The following is an 11,617-nucleotide window of genomic DNA, read 5'->3' as shown; positions in this document are numbered from 1 at the left end:
GAAAGAGTCTTGGGCCAGCTCCTTGCCCTGTAACACCTGAAAGAGTCTTGGGCCAGCTCCTTGCCCTGTAACACCTGAAAGAGTCTTGGGCCAGCTCCTTGCCTCGTAACACCTGAAAGAGTCTTGGGCCAACTCCTTGCCCTGTAACACCTGAAAGAGTCTTGGGCCAGCTCTATGCCCTGTAACACCTGAAAGGGTATTGGGCCAGCTCCTTGCCTCGTAACACCTGAAAGAGTCTTGGGCCAGCTCCTTGCCCTGTAACACCTGAAAGAGTCTTGGGCCAGCTCCTTGCCCTGTAACACCTGAAAGAGTCTTGGGCCAGCTCCTTGCCCTGTAACACCTGAAAGGGTCTTGGGCCAGCTCCTTGCCCTGTAACACCTGAAAGAGTCTTGGGCCAGCTCCTTGCCCTTTAACACCTGAAAGGGTCTTGGGCCAGCTCCTTGCCCTGTAACACCTGAAAGAGTCTTGGGCCAGCTCTATGCCCTGTAACACCTGAAATGGTCTTGGGCCAGCTCCTTGCCTCGTAACACCTGAAAGAGTCTTGGGCCAGCTCCTTGCCCTGTAACACCTGAAAGGGTCTTGGGCCAGCTTCTTGCCTCGTAACACCTGAAAGAGTCTTGGGCCAGCTCCTTGCCCTGTAACACCTGAAAGGGTCTTGGGCCAGCTCCTTGCCCTGTAACACCTGAAAGAGTCTTGGGCCAGCTCCTTGCCCTTTAACACCTGAAAGGGTCTTGGGCCAGCTCCTTGCCCTGTAACACCTGAAAGAGTCTTGGGCCAGCTCTATGCCCTGTAACACCTGAAAGAGTCTTGGGCCAGCTCCTTGCCCTGTAACACCTGAAAGAGTCTTGGGCCAGCTCTATGCCCTGTAACACCTGAAATGGTCTTGGGCCAGCTCCTTGCCTCGTAACACCTCAAAGAGTCTTGGGCCAGCTTCTTGCCTCGTAACACCTGAAAGAGTCTTGGGCCAGCTCCTTGCCCTGTAACACCTGAAATGGTCTTGGGCCAGCTCCTTGCCTCGTAACACCTGAAATGGTCTTGGGCCAGCTCCTTGCCCTGTAACACCTGAAAGAGTCTTGGGCCAGCTCCTTGCCCTGTAACACCTGAAATGGTCTTGGGCCAGCTTCTTGCCTCGTAACACCTGAAAGAGTCTTGGGCCAGCTCCTTGCCCTGTAACACCTGAAATGGTCTTGGGCCAGCTCCTTGCCTCGTAACACCTGAAATGGTCTTGGGCCAGCTCCTTGCCCTGTAACACCTGAAAGAGTCTTGGGCCAGCTCCTTGCCCTGTAACACCTGAAATGGTCTTGGGCCAGCTTCTTGCCTCGTAACACCTGAAAGAGTCTTGGGCCAGCTCCTTGCCCTGTAACACCTGAAATGGTCTTGGGCCAGCTTCTTGCCTCGTAACACCTGAAAGAGTCTTGGGCCAGCTCCTTGCCCTGTAACACCTGAAATGGTCTTGGGCCAGCTCCTTGCCTCGTAACACCTGAAATGGTCTTGGGCCAGCTCCTTGCCCTGTAACACCTGAAAGGGTATTGGGCCAGCTCCTTGCCTCGTAACACCTGAAAGAGTCTTGGGCCAGCTCCTTGTCCTGTAACACCTGAAAGAGTCTTGGGCCAGCTCCTTGCCCTGTAACACCTGAAAGAGTCTTGGGCCAGCTCCTTGCCCTGTAACACCTGAAAGAGTCTTGGGCCAGCTCTATGCCCTGTAACACCTGAAAGGGTCATGGGCCAGCTCCTTGCCTCGTAACACCTGAAAGAGTCTTGGGCCAGCTCCTTGCCCTGTAACACCTGAAAGAGTCTTGGGCCAGCTCCTTGCCCTGTAACACCTGAAAGAGTCTTGGGCCAGCTCTATGCCCTGTAACACCTGAAAGGGTCTTGGGCCAGCTCCTTGCCTCGTAACACCTGAAAGAGTCTTGGGCCAGCTCCTTGCCCTGTAACACCTGAAAGAGTCTTGGGACAGCTCCTTGCCCTGTAACACCTGAAAGAGTCTTGGGCCAGCTCCTTGCCCTGTAACACCTGAAAGAGTCTTGGGCCAGCTCCTTGCCCTGTAACACCTGAAAGAGTCTTGGGCCAGCTCCTTGCCCTGTAACACCTGAAAGGGTCATGGGCCAGCTCCTTGCCCTCTAACACCTGAAAGAGTCTTGGGCCAGCTCCTTGCCCTGTAACACCTGAAAGGGTCTTGGGCCAGCTCCTTGCCCTGTAACACCTGAAAGGGTCTTGGGCCATCTCTATGCCCTGTAACACCTGAAAGAGTCTTGGGCCAGCTCCTTGCCCTGTAACACCTGAAAGAGTCTTGGGCCAGCTCTATGCCCTGTAACACCTGAAAGGGTCTTGGGCCATCTCTATGCCCTGTAACACCTGAAAGAGTCTTGGGCAAGCTCCTTGCCCTGTAACACCTGAAAGGGTCTTGGGCCAGCTCCTTGCCCTGTAACACCTGAAAGAGTCTTGGGCCAGCTCCTTGCCCTGTAACACCTGAAAGGGTCTTGGGCCAGCTCCTTGCCCTGTAACACCTGAAAGGGTCTTGGGCCAGCTCTTTTTGGATGTCATCCCATCGTTGATTACGATCACTCATATTTGAGGATTGAAAGAAGCCATTATTTGAACAAAATGTGCAAGTTATTCAAATCACCACTTGAAGTAAAATTTGCCATTCAGCACAGATGTTGTCTCTGCTCATTAAATGAAGAAAGAGACAGGGAAGAACAAAATGTTTTGATATTCAAGGACATTGACTCAGCACCTTGCAAAACCATATTTCTAAAGTGGGATATTTCCTCATTCTCTCTCTTGATAGCTTCATTTATTGGCTGGCATAATTTCTTTCTGCATTCATGTCATCACCCACTCAAATACAAAGCTGCTCACAAAATAACACATTATAATCACTGTCACAAAACAACTATTATCTCAGACTGCGATCTTTAGGTTTATCTTTCAATATGTTGAATAACGCCTGGCTTTCCACGTGGTACGTGTGGGTTTGTGTTTATGTGTATATATGAATGCGTTCGCACGTTTTCTTCTGAATGTGCATTCATGAGTTTAGTCTCGGAAACTCTGAAATAAAATCTTGCGTAATTGGATCAGATTAAGTTGTGGGGGGGAGTAAAATACTAGAACGAGGAACAGAAGCATCGAGGTAGCTCCACCCCTCTCACTTTGAAATTTACGGGCAAGTCTATGGGCAAAAATATGTCCCCCCCCTTACGAAATTCGAAAGATGCGAACAGTTACAAAAAAATCTCCATATCGGAAACAAAGTTCCTCATTAGTCTTCAAATACCGCAGTCGATTGACAGTCCAGTTACGTTATGTACATTTGTCCACAATAGATTAGCGTGTTTTAAGCAGAGGAAAATGTTGTTATGGATATGCCTTGTAGAACTACCGTTTGGGCTCCCATTTGTATCCCATAAAGACATTTTAACTATATTTTCCGATTGCTAAAGACCTTATTTATGCCTTGAGACAACTCTCATCATATCCCTTCTCTGCAGTTTTTCTGTTCAAAGCAAATGTGAAATTGGAATTACAATTTCATAAGTGAACAAGCAAAACAAAGAGGAGCCTCAACCTCCCATGACATTATCTTGTGAAAACAGGGCCTGGACAGATTTAAGATTCACTGGGGCTGCAATCTGCATGCTAAGGCCCATCAATTTTTCATGGCTCTCACACTATGAGCACTCACAGCCAGAAGGGGGTAATGCAAAATTGATTTGTGTATTAAAACTGCTTAGCCAAGCAGGCGTCACTGGGAAATGTAATGATTACCCCCTTGGGATAGGAGGGCCTTGTGTGGCCAAAGCGATGGAGGAGAAAAGGTGGATTTTTTCCTTTCTGCAAATAAACCAAGATTTAGCCAGTCGTCAGACACTCCAGCCTGGTCTCATAGACTAAAGGTAACATAGTAAATGTAAATCTGATTCCATTCAAATTAGTATGATATGTTACATTTGGTATGGTTACATAAGACGGAAGGTTACTCAATAAGGCAAAAACTAAAGGACGGTGGTTGGTCAGGGAGGATGGGTGGCCACATAACAGAAACATCTAACAACCCAAAGGTTGCGTGTTTGAATTACATCACGGAAAACTTTAGCATTTTTGATAATTAGCAACTTTGCAACTACTTACTCCTTTTTAGCTAACCCTTCCCCTAACCCTAACCTCAACCCTTTAACTTAACTTCTAACCCTGTCCTTAACCCTTAACCCTTACCTTAACCCCTAGCCTAGCTAATGTTAGCCATTTAGCTAATGTTAGCATTGGCCACCTAGCCACCTAGCTAACATTAGCCACAACAGAATCAATTTGTAACACATCATACATTTTGCAAATTAGAAACAAATTTAAATCGTAACATATCATAAGAAATGGATGATGGACATCCACAAATGAATACATGCCATGCGAAACATATCATACTAATTGGAGTGTCCCGGATTTACGTTTACTATGTTACGTCTACCCCTGAGTCCAGGTTGCACACCCAGATTGTGAATGGCCAATACATATAGCCTATTGAATGACATGGTGTGACAACTTTGAGGCACTGGAACTATTCAGGATACACAAATGACAGAAAATGCAGTTTAACATTGAAGTGCTAGGGTTTTTTTTTATCCAAAATAGCACCCTATACCATATTAGACTAGTACACTAGTCATTTAGGATGAACCCTGAATCTCCAGCCCTGCACATGTACTGACCACTGCTAAGGTATCCCAGAAAATAATCTACCTGTCTTTACATTGATGTGAAACCTGTCAAACAAATTGAATGCTCTTCAGATGGCAAATCATTGTCTTTACGACAGATTACACACGTCCTGACGTTGCGTTGAGTAGGAGTGACGCCACCTGACGTTGTGTTGAGGAGTGACGCCACCTGACGTTGTGTTGAGTAGGAGTGACGCCACCTGACGTTGTGTTGAGGAGGAGTGACGCCACCCGACGTTGCGTTGAGTAGGAGTGACGCCACCTGACGTTGTGTTGAGGAGGAGTGACACCACCTGACGTTGTGTTGAGTAGGAGTGACGCCACCTGACGTTGTGTTGAGGAGGAGTGACGCCACCTGACGTTGTGTTGAGGAGGAGTGACGCCACCTGACGTTGTGTTGAGTAGGAGTGACGCCACCCGAAGTTGTGTTGAGTAGGAGTGACGCCACCTGACGTTGTGTTGAGGAGGAGTGACGCCACCTGACGTTGTGTTGAGTAGGAGTGACGCCACCCAACGTTGTGTTGAGTAGGAGTGACGCCACCTGACGTTGTGTTGAGGAGTGACGCCACCTGACGTTGTGTTGAGTAGGAGTGACGCCACCTGACGTTGTGTTGAGGAGGAGTGACGCCACCCGAAGTTGTGTTGAGTAGGAGTGACGCCACCTGACGTTGTGTTGAGGAGGAGTGACGCCACCTGACGTTGTGTTGAGTAGGAGTGACGCCACCTGACGTTGTGTTGAGGAGGAGTGACGCCACCCAACGTTGTGTTGAGTAGGAGTGACGCCACCTGACGTTGTGTTGAGGAGGAGTGACGCCACCTGACGTTGTGTTGAGGAGGAGTGACGCCACCTGACGTTGTGTTGAGTAGGAGTGACGCCACCTGACGTTGTGTTGAGGAGGAGTGACGCCACCTGACGTTGTGTTGAGTAGGAGTGACGCCACCTGACGTTGTGTTGAGGAGGAGTGACGCCACCTGACGTTGTGTTGAGTAGGAGTGACGCCACCTGACGTTGTGTTGAGTAGGAGTGACGCCACCTGACGTTGTGTTGAGTAGGAGTGACGCCACCTGACGTTGTGTTGAGTAGGAGTGACGCCACCTGACGTTGTGTTGAGGAGGAGTGACGCCACCTGACGTAGTTGTGTTGAGTAGGAGTGACGCCACCTGACGTTGTGTTGAGTAGGACTGACGCCACCTGACGTTGCGTTGAGTAGGAGTGACGCCACCTGACGTTGTGTTGAGTAGGACTGACGCCACCTGACGTTGCGTTGAGTAGGAGTGACGCCACCTGACGTTGTTGTGTTGAGTAGGAGTGACGCCACCTGACGTTGTTGTGTTGAGTAGGAGTGACGCCACCTGACGTATGACAACGGTGGCCATTATGATCCTCAAACGAACTAAAGGAAAATAAAAAGTCTGACACGAATCTCTCTTAACCAACTGTGTATAATGCATTATGAATGAATTAACAGAACTTTCTTAGCACTCCACAGAGCATTATAAGGCATAACGGATCTTGCTGTAAGCATTCATATCAGTTTAAAATATATTTAACCTTGATTTTATCCAGGAGTCATACCAAGACCAAGGTCCTTTATTTTATCAGGGAGTCATACTGAGACTAAGGTCTCTTACAGATGAGCCCTGAATTACAGAAATGACATAAAATACACACATCAAACTATAAATGCAAAATGCGAGCAGAAAGAACAACAAGCACATTCATCAGTAATAAGGTCCTCAATCAGCTTTCTGAATGACCCTAGAGGCACCAGAACATCACATTAAAGAACATTTTGAAGATTGTTCCGCAAATAAGGTGTAAGAAAACTAAAAGACGATTGACCTAACTCAGTAGAGATCAAAGGAATCAAAGGTCTGGTAACTCAGTTGAATAAAGATGCTAGGTACAGTGGGACTTTTTGTAAACAAACTTTATAAATTAAAACATAGCAATGTATCAACCTACGTGACATCACAGAGGGCCAACCAACGTTCTGGTAGAGAATGCAGTGATGACATCAGAGGGTTAACCAACTTTCTGGTAGAGAATGCAGTGATGACGTCACAGAGGGCCAACCAATTTTCTGGTAGAGAATGCAGTGATGACATCACAGAGGGCTAACCAACCCATACAAAAAACTAGAGTACCCACCCTAGTCACACCCTGACCTAACCAAAATATATTGAAAACAGAGATATCTAAGGTCAGGGCTTGACAGCAGTGATGACAACAAATTGGGCTAACCAACTTTCTGGTAGAGAATGCAGTGATGACATCACAGAGAGCTAACCAACTTTCTGGTAGAGAATGCAGTGATGACATCACAGAGGCCAACCAACTTTCTGGTAGAGAATGCAGTGATGACATCACAGAGGGCCAACCAACTTTCTGGTAGAGAATGCAGTGATGACATCACAGAGGGCCAACCAACTTTCTGGTAGAGAATGCAGTGATGACATCACAGAGGGCCAACCAATTTTCTGGTAGAGAATGCAGTGATGACATCACAGAGGGCCAACCAACTTTCTGGTAGAGAATGCAGTGATGAGTACTAAAACTGCCACCTGTAATTAAGCACAGTGCACAATGATAAACTATAATAAATCTAACGGCTTTAATGAAGTTGCAGGTACGTTCATATAGATGATGTCGCCATAGTCTAGGACCAATAGGGACGTCGACTGAATAATCTGCTTTCACTATTCAACGAGGGGCGGGACCTATTTCTATAGAAGAAGCCCATGTTTATTCTCAGCTTCTTAGCCAACTCATCGATATGCTTTTTAAAAGACAGATTTTCATCTATCCAAGATGCCCAGATATTTGTAAGCAAGGACACGATCAATATGGACACCATCCACACACAGTACATGCTTAAAATGCTTAAATCATCAGAGTTATTGTTATGTGCTCTAGAAAACAGGATACTTAGTTTCACCTGCATTCAATACTAATTTCAGGTCAACAAAGTTTTTCTGTAATACAATGAAGGCAGACTGTTCAGATGGAGCCTGGTCAACCGTGTGGACAATATTATACACAACAGTGTCATCGGTATACAAGTGCAGGTAAAGCTTCTTCTTTTTTTTTTTTACAGACAAGTCGATATTGTTAACAGTAAAAAGTACAGGACCCACAATCGACCCCTGCGGGACACCTTTCGTAATATCCAGGACACCTGATTTAGCACCATCAGTAGATACACATTGAGTTTTATCTGTTAAGTCATTTTTAAACCAGTTACATGCAACCTGGTCTAGACCAATAGATGAAAGCGTCTGAATTAGCAATGAGTGATCAACAGGATTCGAAAGCCTTTAACAGGTCAATGAAGAGGGCATTACAATGTTGCCTTTTATCTATACAGTTAACCACATCATTTATAACTAGGGATGCAGCAGAGATAGTGCTGTGACCTGGCCTAAAACCCGACTGATGAACATGTATAATACATTTAAAAGATGAGAAAGATCTTAGCTGAGAATGAATCAAGGATTCAAATATTTTACTTAGTCAACAAAGTTTAGAAATAGGGCTATAATTATTTATATCACAATGGTCCCCACCTTGGTGATGGGGGAGTACATGAGCCACCTTCCAAACCTTGGGGATAGTAGCAGATATAGTCAGGTTATAGTCAGATATAGTCAGGTTAAAAACATGTGTTAATGATTCAACAATCAATAATGATATAATTATTCATAAAAAGTTATGGTTACTTACAAGAGCCTATATGAATGCTTATTATGCATTTATAAGGCAGGCAACTCATACAAATTGTTCACCACTAAATTTAACCAGGGTTTGGAACTGGTTCAGAGAACAGAACCGAAAACGGGAGAATAATAAACATTTTCAAGGAACAGAAAAGGAACCGGGAACAAAAGTGATCCATGCTGTTCCGGAACAGAACTGTTATTTTAAAAGCATGGGAACCGGTTAATAAAAATGTTTTACATTCCAGGCATTTTTTTCTAACAAAGCACCTATGACCTCACTCTATCACTCAGATACGTATTCCAGTGTCTGTCTGCCAGCTGAAAATCTTTACCGGTGTGTTTTTAGGCAACTTGCCCCTCCCCCCTCTGATGCATAGGCTACTGTACTGACGTCACCATAGGCTACTGTACTGACATTACCATAGCCTACTGTACTGACATTACCATAGGCTACTGTACTGACGTTACCATAGGCTACTGTACTGATGTTACCATAGGCTACTGTACTGATTTTACCATAGGCTACTGTACTGACGTCACCATAGGCTACTGCAGTGATGTTACCATAGGCTACTGTATTGACGTTACCATAGGCTACTGCAGTGATGTTACCATAGGTTACTGTACTGATGTTACCATAGGTTACTGTAGTGACGTTAACATAGGTTACTGTACTGATGTTACCATAGGTTACTGTACTGACATTACCATAGTCTACTGTACTGACGTTACCATAGGCTACTGTATTGACGTTACCATAGGCTACTGTACTGACGTTACCATAGGCTACTGTACTGACATTACCATAGGCTACTGTACTGACGTCACCATAGGCTACTGTAGTGACGTTACCATAGGCTACTGTACTGAGGTTACCATAGGCTACTGTAGTGATGTTACCACAGGCTACTGTACTGACATTACATTTGTGATTCAGAGAGATTGATCAACTTTTTCAGTGCCATTTAAGGATACTATAGGCCTAGTTATCATATTTCATGTTGGATTTATTAACTACAAAAAGATAAGACATGTTTTTACTCTTGCCGCTCTGCACACAAAAGCTTGTTAGCTCAAAGGACATTCAAAGTTCCTCCATAGAATACACTCTTCCAAGGTGTAATTCTATTCTATAATTTTTTACAATTTAGCAGACACTCTTATCTAAAGCAATTAGTGTTATGTGTCTTTCTCACAGGTACATCAACAGTTTTTGTACCTATTTGGCTCAGGGATTCGAACCAGCAACCTTTCGGTTAGTGGCCCAACACTCTTAACCAAAAGGCTAATTCACAATGCATGTTAGAAACAATATGTCCAGAACTTCAAGCCTCCTCCTCAACCCTCTCTCGCTCTCTCCCCACCTGGAAAAATGTCAGTCTCGTCTTGCGCCATAGGCTACACTTGTATGTCCATCACGCATGTAAACAACTAACTTGCCTGCTCGGTCCTCACTGATTGGTGAAGTAGTTTAATGAGCCAAATGTTTTAAAAAAAACGGTTTATATTAAAGAAACTGAAAGGAACGAGATAAAGTGGTAATGTTTTGGGTGGTGTCACGTTCTGACCATAGTTCTGTTGTTTTATTATTTGTTTCAGTATGGTCAGGGCGTGAGTTGGGTGGGCAGTCTATGTTTGTTTTTCTATGTTGGTTTTTGTGTTCGGCCTAGTATGGTTCTCAATCAGAGGCAGGTGTTCCAACTGGTTCAGAACTATATTTTGCTGGGTTAGAACAGTGGAACAGAAATGTAAAAACAAAATTGTAGTTCTGTTCAGAACTAAATATTGGAAAATCCTTTTGGTTCCAACCCCTGCTCATAACATCGGCACCAAAGATTATGAGTATAAAAATTGTAATTTTTTTTGTTAAATCATGAAATTATGATAATAATATGAGTCAATACTACCTCACACGTGATTTGTCAAGAACAACCAATGCAGCTGCCGTATCATGAATATGCATAGTTAGTGTATGATTTATGAAGCTAAATGTACCACACGTCCCAATACCCAAACTCCCTTGTTTTGGCCCCCGGAGTGACACAAATGAATTCAAGCTGCCAGGGGTCACATTTCCGGAACATAAAAATTTGTCTTATCACCACATGCAACAACACGACCAGTGTTACTCCCGGGGTTACTAACACTCGTCCTTGTACAGCAACCTTGCGAGGTTGCACACCACACGCACCACCCCACTCCACAACACCGACATATGCATATTTGTTCAGTTCGGGCACGTTGGTGGCGTCTGCCAAATGAGTTGCGTGGACACTGACGCCGCCTGCCATCTCCATCGAGGGTGTCCTTGAGCGGTGCATTAGAGAGGACAGTGATTACCTGTGCTGCTTAAATGACCTCCCATTGGGCTGACATTTCCAGACTATAAAATAGGAATTGGTTTTATGTTGGCATAAAGGTGTGAATATAATCTGAAGGTACAGGGTTGGCACGGAAACCGGGCCCCATTGATGGTGACTGAATAGTTACACCTCTCAACTAAATCTTGGTTTCCAACCGACCCCCCCCACCCCCCCAAAAATGTTTTTTTTTTTGCAAAGTGAAGGGTGGATCTTGGTAAATGTAACTGCCACTGGGTTTTTCTAGTATATTCTGGTAACTGTCCCCAAAACCAAAGAAGAAATAATGATTATTCAAATAACTCAGTGGGAGTTACATGAGCCAAGACACACTGCTTAGTTCACAGACACAAACCTAATTTGCTCACTGTGCTCGATGAAGAGAGATTGAGGAGTGTGGCTTTAAAATATGTACTCAAGAAACATTCAAGTACAAAGATCCTGGCAGAAATTGAGGCACAGATGTCTACTGGCAGAAAAAACCCAGAAGACATTGCAAGTAGGAAACCCAGCACTCATACAAGTTGAGACTCAATGTCATTTTTTCGCTAGCTTTCTATGCCACACCAAATCTAGACCATGTATTATTGAGCAATCACAATTAGCCATAGCACACCGAAAGCTCCACTTAATACCTCAACAGGCAATCACAATTAGCCATAGCACACCGAAAGCTCCACTTAATTCCTCAACGGGCAATCACAATTAGCCATACCACACTGAAAGCTCCACTTAATACCTCAACGAGCAATCACAATTAGCCATAGCACACCGAAAGCTCCACTTAATACCGCAACAGCCCCACTTAATACCTCAACAG

This window comes from Oncorhynchus mykiss, chromosome 21 (assembly GCF_057628025.1).
Source record: "Oncorhynchus mykiss isolate SJ-2025 chromosome 21, ASM5762802v1, whole genome shotgun sequence".
Classification (NCBI taxonomy): domain Eukaryota; kingdom Metazoa; phylum Chordata; class Actinopteri; order Salmoniformes; family Salmonidae; genus Oncorhynchus; species Oncorhynchus mykiss.
This window is presented reverse-complemented; position numbering follows the sequence as displayed.